This window comes from Mirounga leonina, unplaced genomic scaffold (assembly GCF_011800145.1).
Source record: "Mirounga leonina isolate KUSES-001 unplaced genomic scaffold, KU_Mleo_1.0 Mir_481, whole genome shotgun sequence".
Lineage (NCBI taxonomy): Eukaryota > Metazoa > Chordata > Mammalia > Carnivora > Phocidae > Mirounga > Mirounga leonina.
This window is the reverse complement of record NW_023270773.1, coordinates 1,862,733-1,876,578: the sequence shown is the minus strand read 5'-3', so window position 1 is coordinate 1,876,578 and position 13,846 is coordinate 1,862,733. Positions and strand designations below refer to the sequence as shown.

The window sequence follows — 13,846 nt, the reverse complement described above, 5'->3', positions numbered from 1 at the left end:
TCCCAGGGTCCTGGGATCGAGTCCCACATCGGGCTCCTTGCTCAGCGGGGAGCCTGCTTCTCCCTCTGCCTGCCTCTCCCCCTGCTTGTGTTCTGTCTCTATCTCTGACAAATAAATAAATAAATAAATAAATCTTTAAAAAAAACAATACTCCTCCCTTGGGGCGCCTGACTGTTGAGTGTCTGCCTTTGCCTTGGGTCATGGTCCCGGGGTCCTGGGATCGAGCCCCGCATCGGGCTCCCTCCTTTCCATTTGCCTGCTGCTCCCCCTGCTTGTACTCTCTCTTAAATAAAAAAAAAAAAAATCTTTAAAAAAAAAACTCTTCCCTTCTATCTGTGTAAAGTCACATTTCTTTTTCTTTTTTTTAAAGATTTTACTTATTTAACAGAGAGCGACACAGCGAGAGAGGGAACATAAGCAGGGGGAGTGGGTGAGGGAGAGGGAGAAGCAGGCCTCCCGCCCAGCAGGGAGCCTGACCCGGGACCTGGGATCCAGCAGGGAGCCCAAAGAGGATCCTGGGATCATGACCTGAGCCAAAGGCAGACGCCCAACAACTGATCCATTCAGGGGCCCCTAAAGTCACATTTGTTCAGAGACTTGAATCAAAACCTCATCTTGTAATAGACCTAAGTGTAGAAACAGATTTGAGAATCTAGCCACTTCTGTTAAGTCAGATGTTAAAGAGATTTAAAATGTAAAACAAATGCAAAAATGTAAAACTCTGCTCATTGATTTTTTTTTTTTGAATTTGGGATTTTTTCCCCATAAAAATGGTATTTATGTTAATGTGGTTTTTTGGTTTTAGATTTTTTTTGTTTGTTTTTAATTTTTAAGCAATCTCTATACCCAACGTGGGGCTCGAACTTACAACCCCGAGATCAAGAGTCACATGCTCTTACCGACTGAGCCAGTCAGGCACCCCAACATGGGTTTCTTATTGCTATCTTAAATCAAGACATTGTTTTGTTTTATTTATTTATTTATTTTTAAAGATTTTATTTATTTATTTGACAGAGAGAGACACAGCGAGAGAGAAGGAACACAAGCAGGGGTAGTGGGAGAGGGCGAAGCAGGCTTCCCATGAGCAGGGAGCCCGATGTGGGGCTCGATCCCAAGATCCTGGGATCATGACCTGAGCTGAAGGCAAACGCTTAACGACTGAGCCACCCAGGCGCCCCAAGATACTGTTTTAATTGCCAGTTTGTTTAATATGGTAACTGGAACAGTAACACTGACTGTAGTAATACTATTGTAGTAAATACTACTGTAGTAAACCGCATGGAAGTTTGCTGGGAGTCCTAAGTTTGAAGAACGTAAATGGCAGTTTTGGAAGTGCTGACGGGAGGGTGTTGGGCAGCCTTCTCTCCTTTCTCATTACCCCCTCTTTACTGCCTGCCTCTCTTCTCTCATGTATTATTTCATCCTCTTCTCTGCACCGCTCCTGCCTGGCCGGTATTTGCTCACCCAATACACCTTTATGAGAGCCTGCTCCATGCCCGGTGCCGCTGTGGCTGCTGGGCTAGTGGGACACAGGTCCCTCACCTTGGGAGCCTGGTTGGGGGTGGGAGGGCATGGGCAGAGGGGAGGTGCACAGAGGGAAGCAGCTGGGCCGCTAGCTCTGACATCGGGCCCTCGGAGAAATGCAGGGCTGGCTTCACAGATGATGGGCACTCAGGCATGATGGTGGACCAGATTTTCTACAGAAGCACCCTGCAGGCCAGCCTGGAGTGTGGACTTTATCCAGGCATCGGAATGCATTGAAAGCTTTAAGCAGGGGAGTGACTGGATGAGATCAGTGTTTGAGAAAGATAACTCAGGGTTGATTGGACTCTGAATTGGAGGGGGCAGAGGCTGCAGAGGGGGAGATGTGTGCTAGACTTCGGTATTTTCACTTAGAGTGGTATTAACTGCCCTTATTCCCCTCCAGTCCTTTGGAGGGTTCCTGGGCTTTCCCTTCTGTTGGGTGAGGCACATGGCCTCCCAGGTATGGAGGCCCTAGCTTCTGTTGCTTTCTTTTAATTAATTTATTTTTTAAATTTTGTTGCTTTCTATTTATTAGGACAGAGTGGTACTTTGTGGGCTTCTCCGGTGGGACTGAACCCTCTGAAGCCCTTCTTGGCATCTTGTTGCCATATTCGCCCAGCTGTGTGGCCCTGCAGTGTTTGGAGGGGGGGGTCTCTAGGTCAAGTGACTATGTGAGGGATGCTCGAGTGAGTGTCACACAGCTGTAGTCGCTGGCACCGCCCTGGATCTAGAAGGTCTCGTCTCGCTCCCCTTTCTTTTGGGGTTCCTGCACAGAGCATGCCAGCTTCCTCAGTTGACTTGAGGATTGCGTTCTGGGTGATTTACAAACGTTACCGAGAGAGTATAAATTACGTGTGCACACCTATAGGTACAGTGGACACGGCACACCCTCGCCTCCCCCACCCGTGTGAGAAACAGCCCTTGGACACCCGCCTGTGCTGCTTCCCACTTCATCCCTGCCTGCCTCCAGAAATCACTCTTCTGAATTGTGGGTTAACCATTCCCTAGCTTTTCTTTGTCGCTTCCCTGGGCTTGTCTGGATCCTTGAACAGCAGGTGGCTGGGTTTGGCCGAGTTTGCTCTTTGTGCACTCAGAGCCCGGCACTCACCTCTATTTTGAGATTCACTGAAGTGCCGGGTGTAGCTGTGGTTTCTGCGATTCCGTCCCCACTTGGAGTGGGCCAGGGTGGCGCTGTCCTCCACTTTATTGTCCGGCCTGCTGGTGGGGGTTTGGGTGTTTTCAGGGCAGGGTTTTTGTTGCTTCCTAAGTAGCCCCATTTTCACCCCATCGCCGGCTCTACTTCTCCAGGCAGATAAATGCCTGTTCAGTTTGCTTTCTGTCTCCAAAGCCGATTTCGTAATGCTAGGCAATCCTTCCAGTACCACTGAGACTCCATTTTAAAAGTAGAGTGACACTGGGAGTGTGTTTTCCTCAAGTCTGAGTGGATTTCTGTCCGAATCCCTTTCTGAGCTCTTGGTCTCTCCTCTGTTAGACCCTTCAAGATACCTGCTGAACACCTGAGACCTCTTCTGTAAGGTGCTGCACCTGGAGGCTTTTTAGGCACAGGCCATAGAGTGTGAGGTTTTCTGTAGAAGTTCCCTAATTTTATCCTTAAAAATGGCTTTTTAAAAACTAGTGGGTGCCCATGGTGTCTCTACTTGATTTTTTTTTTTTTTTTAATCTTTGGTCTTTGGCTGTAGTTCCTTGAGCCCTTTGTTTGAGAGTTGGGGGGTTTGATCACACTGGAGCCAAGGGGGCTTTTCCTTCTGTTCAGCAGCTCCCTTTGACCCCCTATTCCGGAGGGCCTCATCTAGTTTCTCCTTGGCTTCCTTCCTTTGATGTGCCTAGCTGGCTGCTCTGGGATCTGCTCAGGCGTTGGTGGAATGGATCCTGTTTGTACCTCACCTGCCAGTTGGAATTTCCTCTTTTCTCCTGGGCCTGTCTGATTTTGGAACTCCTCTGTAGAAGTATCGGCTAGACACTAGGATGATTTAAAACTGTCGTCATGTTGTTGTTACTTTGGATGGCAGACACTGATTTTATGACGGTTTCTAGGTTTTCTGTAGGTTCCTGGCTGGTCTGCAGAGTTCTCTCTTCTAAGATGGACATTCCGTCCTGGACGTGGCCACTCTGTCCTTCAGTGCTCTTCTTCTTGTCTTGTGATGATGATTATTAGTTGGTGGTTCAGGGAGGTTATTTCCTGACTTGGGTCCACTGGCTAATCAGGACCAAGACTGGGCCCAGCTTCCCACCTGAATGTTTCTGTGCCTTGTATTATATTCAGGTACGTTGTACATAGGCAACGTGTGCAGTTGTGAATGACAGCTCTGAGGGTTCTTCACAGATGGACATACTTGTGTAACCAGTATCCAGAATGAGAAACACAACCCCGGAACCCCCTTGTGAGTCCTTTAAGTCACCCCCTGTGCTCCCCCGCTCCTCCCTCACCCTTGGACTCGTCGTGCTGCCTGCTTTCTGACGTGCATGAATGGAATCAACACCATATAGTCTCTTTTCAGCCTGGATTCTTTGGTCAACAGGATGCTCGAGAGACTCATCTATGTGCATGTAAATCAAACTGGTGACCTCGCCAACAGTCAGCTATTTTTAACCTATAAAAGGCACATTTGTATGGTCCTGTTCAGATGGTCAGTTGTGCTCATGGCTGCCTAACAGCCCCTATACCTTCAGCTACCCCCTGTCCTGTAGGTGTCGGGCTCCTGTGACCAGGGCTGCCGCGCATATGCCTGCCTGGGTTTTGGTGAGCAGGCGGGTAGATTTCTGTTGGTGTAGACCTTGGAGTGCATTTTCTGGACCACAGGGTTTGCATGTTTTCATTCTTGGCCTTATTTCTAAAGTATCACCTATCTCTTTCCTCGGGAAATATTCCTTTAGTTTTCGCCCAGCTAATGAAAGCCCCATCATTACTGTCTGGCATCAAGTTTTGTTTTTCTCTGATTCCCCTTTAGGGTGGCATCTCTGTAATCCTGGCCAGGAGGGTCACGTCGAATTGCGGGGCAGGGCAGTGCTTCCTTAATGCCAGCTTGCCTTGAGACTGACTGGCCTACAGCAACCATGTGGGTGAAGGGTTGTCAACTACCCTTTCTTGGGAAGGACTGCCCTACATTGAGAGGTGGTTCTTGCCCCCTGCTTTTTAATTTATTTTTTTAATTTATTTTTTATTTATTTATTTGAGAGAGAGAATGAGACAGAGAGAGAGAGCATGAGATGGGGGAGGGTCAGAGAGAGAAGCAGGCTCCCCGCCGAGCAGGGAGCCCGATGTGGGACTCGATCCCGGGACTCCAGGATCATGACCTGAGCCGAAGGCAGTCGCTTAACCAACTGAGCCACCCAGGCGCCCCTGCCCCCCTGCTTTTTTAAAAGATTTATTTAGGGGCACCTGTGTGGCTCCAGTCAGTTAAGCATCTGCCTTCAGCTCAGATCATGATCCTGGGGTCCTGGGATAAGGCCCCATGTGGAGCTCCCTGCTCACCAGGGAGTCTGCTTCTCCCTCTCTCTCAAATGAGTAAGTTTAAAAAAAAAATCTTAAGATGTATTTTTTTTTTTTTTAAAGATTTTATTTATTTATTTGACAGAGAGAGACACAGCAAGAGAGGGAACACAAGCAGGGGGAGTGGGAGAGGGAGAAGCAGGCTCCCCGCAGAGCAGGGAGCCTGATGCGGGACTCGATCCCAGGACCTTGCCATCATGACCTGAGCCGAAGGCAGTTGCTTAACCAACTGAGCCACCCAGGCGCCCAAGATGTATTTATGTTTGAGAGAGAGCGCAAGCATGAGGCAGGGAGGGGCAGAGAGAGAAGGAGAGAGAGAATCTTAAGCAGACTCTGCTGAGCGGGGAGCCGGACGCGGAGCTCGATCTCGACCCTGAGATCACGACCTGAGCCGAAATCAGGAGTTGGACGCTTAACCAACTGCACCACCTAGGCGCCCCTCTTCCTGCTTTTTGGTCATGAAATATTTTTTTTCTATGATGTGACTGTGATAGAAGATGGTAGGGGTTTGGGTTAGTTTTGCTTTAATTCTTGTAGAGCCCTTAGTTGGCATAAGAAATTGTTAGCTACTAGGACTGATTCTGAAATTGTGGAGTTGGAGTTTCTTTCCAGGAGCCATGGGCGGGCAATTGCAGCTCTGTGACTCAGCTGTGACCCATGTCTCTCCCTCTGGGACTTAGTTATCTCATCTGAAGGGTGTCCCCGGGGCAGCTGAGATGTTTGTGATAGTCTCTTCCAGTGGGGCTGCCCAGGCTTTCCAGGTGCCCTTTTAGCTCCTCGAAGGTGGGATTTCCACCTATTTACCACTGTGCCGTGCTGCTGGTCTCCTCCCTTCAGGTCTCTGCCTGCCTCCCAGGTCCAGCAGCCCCTGCCCTTGGCCACACCCTGTCTCCACAGGTGCTTGGTAACCATGCTCCACCTCGGTCTCATGTTCCAGGTCCAGCGTCTTTTGTTGTTGTTTTTTATTTTGTTTATTTATTTTGTTTTAAAGATTTGCGAGAAAGAGCGTGCACATGTGTCATGAGTCGGGAGGGGGCAGAGGGGGAAGCAGACTCCCCGCTGAACGGGAAGCCCTACCTGGGGCTCGATCCCAGGATCCTGAGATCGGGACCTGGGCCGAAGTTGGATGCTCAACTGACTGAGCCACCCAGGTGCTCCCCAGGTCCATTGCTTTTATTAATCACTCTCTGGGCTTGTTTATCTGGGAAATAATGTCTTTCCTTTGGGAGCTGTCTTTTTCCTCTCGACACCCAGTGGCTGAGCGTTTATTACTTGGAGAGCGGTGGGCTTCCTGGGCAGTAGAAAGCTTAGAACCCACCTTAGCGCTTCCCAGACTTGAATGTGCGTGCGAGTCCTGTGAGGTTAAAATGCCAGTTCTGGTTTTGAGGTCTGGAGTGAGGCCTGAGCAACTGCCTTTCTTGCGAGACCCTGGGTGGTGCTGCCGCACCTGTGGCTGCTGGCCCGTGGGCCGTACCCCGGGTGAGCCAGACCACTGGGACCTGGGGCCTCGGGCACAAGAACCAGTGCCCTCTCCTGTCGGCCGACCTTCCCTATGCGTGCTTCCCTGCCTCCAGGCTCCTGCTCTGTTATTGCCAATAGTTCAGGCCCTTCCCGAGGGGAGTGCAATGTCGGGGAGAGAGTCTGGGAGTGAGCCTAAGTTTTTGTAATGATAATCCTAATCTGAAACTGCTGTTCCCCTTCTTTGAGTGGTGCTCACCTGCCTCTCCCCAGTGGCATTTATGGCTTGGCCTGGCCCGGTACACTTGCAACACCTCGCCCTCCAGTGGCACCCTGCCCTGTGCCTTTCCTGGTGTCAGGTCACCGGTTGCGTCAGAGCCAGGAAGGGACATCCAGTTGCAGGCCCCCAAGGCCGTCTTGGCCTTGCTTCTGGTCGGCTCCAAAGCCAGGAGTGATGGGGGGCTTGTAGCCCTGGGGGAGGGAGAAGACCCGAGGCTGCCCTGGAGAAGCAAGGTTTACAGGCCACCGGGCCTGTGCAGTGTTGAGCTTCCTGCCAGGGCTCTCCTCACACGGGCACTTTGTCGCGGTGTTGAATTACCCGGGAGCGGGCCCACTTCTTGGATGGGAGAGCGTAGAGAAGAAGGTGGTCAGGGCCCTGGGCCGTCATGGGCAGCATGGGGTCTTCAGTGGGGCCTGAAGGGATTTCAGGACAGACTCGAAGTCCAGCTGGGGTGGATGCCGCTTCCCTTGCTGTTCAGAGTGAGCGGGTGGCTGGGCAACAGGGCTGGCCTGAGGGGCGGGGAAGGATGCCAGCACTGGGTCCCTGGTGATCAGATCACCAGTGCACTGAGTGGAACCCAAATGTTTATTTCGTAGAAGCCGCGTCCGAGGGAGGGCTGGGCTCCTGGCATTCGCAGAGCCTGTTGCTTTCCAGGAGGATGGTCTGGGAGAAGAGCCAGGAGCTGCTGGCCGGCATCCAGGTCTGGGCTGGATTACACGGCTGGGCTTGCCCAGAGCACTGAGTCCCACCCACCACCAGCCCATGCCTGGAGGGACAGACCAGAGAGGTCATGGAGGCCAGGGGTGTTCTCAGAAGAGCGCCGGGCACAGCCTGGGCACCCAGAGCAGGCTGCGTGCCAGGGCGGGGGAGGGGGCACCTTGTCACTTGTAGCCCCAAGCTTCTCACTGGCCTCAGGCGATAAAGGAGCCGGGTTGACCTTATACACTGAGGTCAGGAGAATGCAGCCCAGGTAAGGCTCTGCTGTGATGGGCAGGTGGCTGGTGGTGGGCAGGGGGAGATGAGGGTGGAGCTGGAGACCAAGACCCTCTTTCTGATGCATGGAGGGCTGTGCTCCTGTAAGTGATCCCTGCCCCTGCCCAGCAATGGGAGGTACGTGATATCCGTCTATGGGGTAGGGAGAGTCTGACATTAGCTCTGGATCAGGCTTTGAGTCCTCATTCTGCCACCTACGTGCTCTTGTGACCTTGTGCAGGTTCTTTAACCCCCAGACCTTTGTTGTCTTATCTGTCCCTGGAGGTGGAGATAACACACCAGTCTTCCCCAGGGGGGCAGGCTGAGGTGGGGTGAGGGGCTGCCTGGGTGGGTGGGTGAAGGGGAGAGAGGCTCCCCCCGAACAGTGAAGGGGATGGGAAAGACTTCATGGAGGAATACAGACAAGAGGGATATAGAGGGGATGCCTGGCTGGCTCAGTCAGTTGAGCGTCCGATTCTTGATTTCAGCTCAGGTCGTGCTCTCAGGGTCGTGAGATCGAGCCCTGTCCCGGACTTCGTGCTCAGCGGGGAGTCTGCTTGAGATTCTCTCTCTCTCCTTCTGTCCCTCTCCCCACTCTTTCTCTCTTTAAAAAAAGAGAAAGAGAAGAGGGATATAGAATAGAACTCCAGGCCATTGGGACAGGAGAACGCGGTCTGGGGCTTCTGGCCAATGCAGGGCTGGTTGGTGGCTTGGGGACTGGGCCTTGTGCTCTTCTGGATCCTGGAAGGTACAAACCTTCCAGCTTGTCTCCACCATGCCCTCAAGCTGTTCTCTTGCAGCCTGGGTAGGGCCAGGCCTTCAAGGAAGAGGCACCTGTTAGGGCCATACCTGGAGTACCAGGTGACCAGTGCAGGTCAGCTGTGACTAAGGCGGATGCTGATCTCAGATTCAGGCTTGGGGACAGTAGCCAGCATGTTTAGGACCCTTTCTGACACAGATGAGCTAAACCCCTGTGGGTGTGGAAGCTGCCTTGTGGCTGGCTGTACCCAGCACTGTCTCTCTGCTTGGCATGCTTTGTGTCTCCCATCTGGCAGTGGGACTCTGGGTGGGCAAGGGGTGGCTGGAAGATTCCTGTGTCACTGTGACTTCTGGCTAGGCGTTCCTTCCCAGGTCGTTAAGGAGAAAAGACAGTCTCCTTTTGGGTGCTTTGGAGTGGGCTGGATGGAGTTCCTCCTGTCCCCCGGCATAGCTTCAAGACTCCTGTGGGAAGTCCCGCTCAAGAAAGTGAGGGAGGGCCACCAGAGAGGGAGGTGGGGTGGCAAAGTTTCTAGGAGATCTGGGCAAAGGGGCCAGCCCAGGGAGGGGAGGCAGGTGGGCCCCTTTTCCCTGTCCTTCACCTTTCTCTCTAGGGCCCACCCTTCTGGTTGGGAGAGAGGTAGAGAAGTTTTGTGAAATTGGGAAGCCTTTCAGTCGGTGCCCGCAGTTGCCTCTGGAGCGTGTGGGGGGGGTCCTGCCTGCAGGAGGTTAGGCATTGGGTAGAAATGACAGCATTTTTCAGGAGCATACTGCTCACGAGGGTCAGGGAGTGTGCCAGCTGTGAAACCACACCCTGAGTCTGGCTCCTACCCGTGGGGGTGGGATGTGCTCCTCTGTCTCTAGGAGGGATGCAGGGCCTGCTGCCAATCTGGTCTCTAGAGGGCACCAGTGGAGGTTGAATGACCAGAATAGTTTGTTTGTTTTTTTCCCTTGAGTTTTATTTTTAAGTAATCTCTACACCCAATATGGGGCTTGAACTCACGACCCTGAGATCAAGAGTTGCCTGCTCTGCTGACTGAGCCAGCCAGGTACCACTGACCAGAGTAGTTCTGAATGCCTAGGCCTCCTGGAGCCCAGGCTCTGGACACAGTGGGTGTCCAGGCTAAGTTGGGCCAGTTCCCATTGGATAGGTGGTTGGAATTGTTCTTCTGGGCTCTCTGCTTAAGCAAAGATCACTTTTACTTTACTTTATTGTTTTAAAAGATTGTATTTATATATTTATTTTGGCGGGGGCGGGGGAGAGCGTGCATAAACGGAGGGGCAGAGGGAGAGAGAATCTCAAGCAGACTCCATGCTGAGCGTGGAGCCTGATGTGGGGCTCCATCTCATGACCTGGGGCTCAATCTCATGACCCTGAGATCATGACCTGAGCTGATAACGAGAAATCAAGAGTCAGATGCCCAGCCGACTGAGCCACCCAGGCACCGCAGTGATCACTTTTATTTTAAAACCTTCTCTCATGGCCTTCGAAAGGCTGGGCCAGAGCATATTCTGCTTTTTATTTTTTATTTTTTTAAGATTTTATTTATTTGAGAGAGAGAGAATGAGAGAGAGCATGAGAGGGAGGAGGGTCAGAGGGAGAAGCAGACTCCCTGCCGAGCAGGGAGCCCGATGCGGGACTCGATCCCGGGACTCCAGGATCATGACCTGAGCTGAAGACAGTCGCTTAACCAACTGAGCCACCCAGGCGCCCCATATTCTGCTTTTTATGGGGTGCTAGGAAAAGAGGCCTGGAAGTTGGCCCCATTCTAGCCTCCCCACGAGCCCTTGAGGCCATGTAGACTGCCTGGAATCATGGGCAAGTGGGGCTCCTAATGGGGTGCTGTTCCATGGGTCAGGAGGCCATGGGGCCATGCCTCCGCTGTCCACGTTGGCCTTTTGGCTGCTGTGTGTTTGGGGGGCAGGGTGGGGGAGTCTTCGGAGTATCCTTGGCCTTGGGCTTTGACTACCTACTAAAGACCCACAAGGGCTGCCGAGCCAGGATGGAACCAGGAGGGAGACGGATTTGTTCGTGCTATGACCACTCTGCCCTCATGAACTGCTTCCTGTGTGCCCAGGTTGAGTGAATGTTAGCTGGTAGTGAGCTGCTGAGAAGGGAAGCTCTGTTCTTTTTCTATTTGTTGGAATTTTTGTTTTCTTTTTTTTTTTTAAAGACTTCACTTTTTCTTTTTTATTTTTTTTAAGATTTTATTTATTTATTTGAGAGAGAGAGAATGAGAGACAGAGAGCAGGAGAGGGAGGAGGGTCAGAGGGAGAAGCAGACTCCCCGCTGAGCAGGGAGCCCGATGCGGGACTCGATCCCGGGACTCCAGGATCATGACCTGAGCCGAAGGCAGTCGCTCAACCAACTGAGCCACCCAGGCGCCCGGAATTTTTGTTTTCAATTTGACATAAAATTTATATGCAACATGGTACCCAAATTTCAGGCAACCCTTTGAATTTTGACCAGTGAGTACATCCACCTTAACAAAGATAGAGAGCCATGCTCAGCCCAGAAAGTTCCTCATGCTCCTTCCCAAACAGTGCTCACCTCACCCTCCACAGGGTCTTTTGATTTTGTTTCTACCAGGAACTAGTTCTGTCTTTTCTAGAACTTACTTTAAATGGAATTGTGGGTCTCTACTCTTTTGTGTAAGGTTTTCTTCATGACGTCATGATTTTGAGATTTATCCATGTTCGTGCATCAGTTCTTTTTTTTTTTTAGGATTGTAAAAGTAATACATGATTATTTTATGATTCTGAATATTACAGAAATGAATATACAGAATTTATAGTTTTCCTATACTTCCACCCCCTATCCTCAGAACCTCGTTTATTGATTGGGCATTTGTGCCCCCAAGATGTTTCTTTCCACAGGATGGCATTGCCTCGTTGGGCCTTTCACGCCTGTAGTGAGGAGGGTAGACTGGAAGGAGCAAGCGGACAGGTGCAGGGAGCTCAGGCAGCTCCCTCGGCTCAGCTTTGTGGGCCTGGCCTTCCCTTCGGTGTGTGTGTGTGTGTGTTGTTTTTTTTTTTTTTTTTAAAGATTTTATTTATTTATTTGACAGAGACACAGCCGAGAGAGGGAACACAAGCAGGGGGAGTGGGAGAGGGAGAAGCAGGCTTCCCGCCGAGCAGGGCACCCGATGTGGGGCTCGATCCCAGGACCCTGGGATCACGACCTGAGCCGAAGGCAGACGCTTAACGACTGAGCCACCCAGGCGACCCGGGTGTGTGTGTTTTGTTTTGTGTTTTTTTAAATATTTTATTTACTTATTTGACAGAGTAGACACAGCCAGAGAGGGAACACTAAGCAGGGGGAGAGGGAGAAGCAGGCTTCCCGCTGCGCAGGGAGCCCGATGCGGGGCTCGATCCCAGGACCCCGGGATCATGACCTGAGCCGGAAGGCAGACGCTTAATGACTGAGCCACCCAGGCGCCCCTGAGTGGGTGTGTGTTTTAAGAGTCTGGGTTGTCTGGGCCCTGGGCCTGCCCTCACCTCAGTGTGTGTGTGTGTGGCGGGGCGGGGGCGTGTCTGGCTTTTCTCTGGCAGGGACTTGGAGGGGGAGAAAAGGGCATGAGAATTCAGCAGAGACCTGTGTAGTTCTCTGCCTAACAGCCCAGCTGGGTAGGTGGGGGTGGACCATTTTGTAAACAAGGACCTGGGAAGGGAATCCAGGTGTTATAGCCAGGTCTCTCTGTTCATTCTCCCTTCTGTGTTCACAAGAAGCCAGAGCTGGCCTTCCCCAGGGACTCTTTTCCTACTGCCCTTCCCCCAGGGTCAGCCTAGCCAGGGTCTCATCTCCCCCTGCCCCCCCCCCCCCCCATGGGCTAGGTCTTGGCCTCAGAGGAATACCTGATGATCCCACTGCCCCAGATCCTGGGCTTTCTGGAGCCAGTGCTCCGGCAGGCAACGGTTCTGAGCTGGGTGTGGATCCTTGGGGCTGATAGGCACGCTGCCTGGGCCTGCTGCCAGGGGGCTGCTGGGTGCCAGGAGCTGGTGCCAGGCGGTATCTTCATCTCAGCTTGTGGGCTCCTGCCAAGGCTGGGCACCAAGCCCCTGGACCCGGTCGGGGCCTGCGCTGCCAGCTTACTGGGCCAGCCCCCACGGTCATGTTTCCCTGGCACCCCGCCTCCCCTGGGGCTGTAGCCTCTCCAGCATAGGTGCCTGCTCCTCCTCCAGCCCGTGTTGAGCTGTAGGGCAGAGGATTGTCTGCTTGTTCCTGTTGGCTGGGAAGAAGAGAGCAAGGCTTTGCGGGGATCCTGGCCCTGCAGTAGTGGGGCGCCCCTCCCTTGTGGTGAGGTTAACATCGGTGGTCGCGGCCTGCCTGGCCCCGCCTGGGGTGGGAGGCAGGTAGGGTGGCATTGTGCTGGCTCTGACCGCCCAGCAGGCAGCCCTGCTGTGGCCCCACCCAGTGGAGGGCACTGGGGAGGCGACTCAGCCCTGTCCTGTGGAGTCCCTGTGGGGAAGTTGGGCCCAAGAAGAGTCATGTCTGACCCAACCTCGGAGACCTTGGTCAGTCACTCTGCCTTCCCGTGGCTGGCGAAGTGGCTGGTGAAGTGGCTGGTGAAGTGGCTGGCAGGGCTGGAGCAGTGAGTACCTGTGGAAGCCCCCGAGTTCTGTTCTGCTGCCCCCTCTGTGCATGGTGTTCAGTAGTTGTTGGCCTGATCTCTGACAAGGGCAGGTAATACCTATTTGTGGGGTCTGGTATGTGCTAAATCGGGGGCCACGGTGTGGACGCTGTGCCCCAGCAGGGCTTGGGTTGCCCTGAGATCTGGTGGGGAGCAGGCTGTGTGGTGGGCATCTGGTAGGCTCGAACACACCGCTGTGGCTCCCGCTTCATTTTTCAGGGCTGCTCTCACCAGCGCTGAGGTGGTCTCTGCCCCCCTTCCTAAGGCTGAGCTCTACTCTGTCCTGCTGGCCACCTCTGGTGTCACTTGGCAGGAGAGCCTGAACTCTCTACACACACAAGGGGTCCAGGGCCTTCATTAAATGCAGACGAAGGTGCTCTCAGGCCTCTGGACCAACAGAATTGGTTCTCCTGCCATCTGGGCCATGGGTGGGATTCTGGACCAACCGTTCCCCCTCCCCACTTTCCCACACCCCCGGGCCACCCCATGAGAGGAGGACTGTGCTGGGGGCCAGAGAGACAGCTGGCTGGCTGGAGCAGAGGCCTCCCAGCCACCCCGCACCCCGGGTCTGGTCACATTCCTGAGGGACCTGCTGAGCCGCCCTGGCCCTGGGGGTGGGGGAAGGGCAGGCAGGGATGGGCTCCAGGCTGCTGTGCGCCTCCGCCCCCACCCTTGGCTCCATTCCAAGGGAGCCCAGGCTTGCTGAGTGGGGTG

At 53.2% G+C, this 13,846-nt stretch overlaps 1 protein-coding gene across 2 annotated transcripts in view; it reads left to right on the top strand.

Annotated features, from left to right (window-relative positions):
- Positions 1-13,846, top strand: part of HIC2 (HIC ZBTB transcriptional repressor 2) — a 37,664-nt gene that overhangs the window by 9,972 nt on the left and 13,846 nt on the right. The window lies entirely within an intron of this gene.